The sequence below is a fragment of the Notechis scutatus genome, chromosome 2 (assembly GCF_049901735.1).
Source record: "Notechis scutatus isolate UNSWTSFEM ecotype Mainland chromosome 2, rNotScu1.2, whole genome shotgun sequence".
In the NCBI taxonomy this organism is placed as follows: domain Eukaryota; kingdom Metazoa; phylum Chordata; class Lepidosauria; order Squamata; family Elapidae; genus Notechis; species Notechis scutatus.
Window position 1 is genome coordinate 2,518,148 of NC_142010.1, and position 2,133 is coordinate 2,520,280.

Below are 2,133 nucleotides of genomic sequence, written 5' to 3' on the forward strand. Positions count from 1 at the left end.
GCTGGCACCAGGGAGAATGAGGTTCTAGGTTCCCCTTCAGCCATGGATGCTCCCTTGGGAACAGTTGGCCAGTTTTTCCCATAATGTTCTAGTGGTGAGAATATTGGGCTCATATCAGGGAGATCCAGATTCTAGGCTTCCCTTCAGCCATGGATGCTCCCTTGGGAACAGTAGGCCAGTTCTTCCTTCTCAACCTGGTCTAGTGGTGAAAGAGTTGGACTGGCACCAGGGAGACCCGGGTTCTAGGTTTTCCTTCAGCAAAGGATGCTCCCTTGGGAACTGTGGGCCAATTCTTCCCTCTCGGCATGGTCTGATGGTGAAAATGTTGCACCAGGGACACCCAGGTTCTAAGTTCTCCTTCAGCCACATATGATCCCGGGGGATCCCTGGATCAGTTCCTCTCTCTCAGCCTGGTCTAGTAGTAGAAGTGTTGGGATGGCACCAGGGAGAGACAGGTTCTAGGTTCTTCTTCTGTGAGAGGTCTTGGGGGTCCCTCTCTCACAGTCAGGAGGGCTGTAAAAAGGGAAACTATTGAACTAGCAGTTAGGAAACACTGGTTCTAATCGTCCCTGAGACATATGCTGGCTAGGGAATTCTGGGAGTCCCTGTATACAACTTAAAGTTGCCAACGTTTAGAATAATTATTCTAAACTAGAGGCATCCAGATTAACCAGGTTGTACCAATATTGCAGTACCAAGGACAGGCTTTCTTTCCTAAAATTCCACAGCTGGATGAAGATGATGATTTATTAGATTTACTAAGGCTTTATGTTAAGATAAAGCCTTTACTAAATCTTTATGTTAAGATTTACATAATACAATGTATTATGGCCACCTACTCCAAAAGATGGTGTAAATCACTAGTGTGTGCGCCGAAACAGGCTTTTGGGTTGCCCAGCTGTCATTTCCTATGAGCCTGATCTCAAACTGAACACTTCTGAAGCACTGGTTGCCCATGGCCATGTCAGCTAAGGATGATGGGAGCTGTAGCACTAGAGTACAAAGGGTGTATCACCAGGTATGGTGATGAAAATATTGGACTGGCACCCCCATCCCTGCGAGGTGGGATAGTGTGAAACTGGCACCCCCATTCCTGTGAGGGAGGATAGTGTGAGACTGGCACCCCCATCCCTGTGAGGGAGGATAGTGTGAAACTGGCACCCCCATCCCTGTGAGGGAGGATAGTGTGAGACTGGCACCCCCATCCCTGTGAGGGAGGATAGTGTGAGACTGGCACCCCCATCCCTGCGAGGTGGGATAGTGTGAGACTGGCACCCCCATTCCTGTGAGGGAGGATAGTGTGAGACTGGCACCCCCATCCCTGCGAGGTGGGATAGTGTGAGACTGGCACCCCCATCCCTGTGAGGGAGGATAGTGTGAGACTGGCACCCCCATCCCTGCAAGGTGGGATAGTGTGAGACTGGCACCCCCATCCCTGTGAGGGAGGATAGTGTGAGACTGGCACCCCCATTCTTGTGAGGAGGATAGTGTGAAACTGGCACCCCCATTCCTGTGAGGGAGGATAGTGTGAGACTGGCACCCCCATTCCTGTGAGGGAGGATAGTGTGAAACTGGCACCCCCATCCCTGTGAGGGAGGATAGTGTGAGACTGGCACCCCATCGCTGCGAGGTGGGATAGTGTGAAACTGGCACCCCCATTCCTGTGAGGGAGGATAGTGTGAGACTGGCACCCCCATTCCTGTGAGGGAGGATAGTGTGAGACTGGCACCCCCATCCCTGCGAGGTGGGATAGTGTGGGGGCAAATCAGCCTCCTCCTAATCGATGGGAGGAAAGCGAACCCAAGGAGGTCCGCGACGGCCCTTTCCCGCCTTCGTTTCCTGATTCCCCCTCACCCCTGCGAAGTAGGGACAGCGTGAAAGCAAAGCGGGATTCGCCTTCTTCGCTGAGGCAACCCATTTCCCACGTCGCGCCCTTTGAGTTCTTTTTTTCTTTTCTTTTTTTCCTATTCCCCTCGCCTAATTTCCCCTTTCCGGGTTGTTAGATATTCGCTTTCCTCCCCCTTTTTTTCCCCCTTTTCCCTTTTTCTTTTCCTTTTTCTCAGCCCTGCAAGCGGCATTTCCCTCATTGCTCCGTCTCCTGCACGTCTGCCGCCGTCCGGGCAAGTCGAGGCA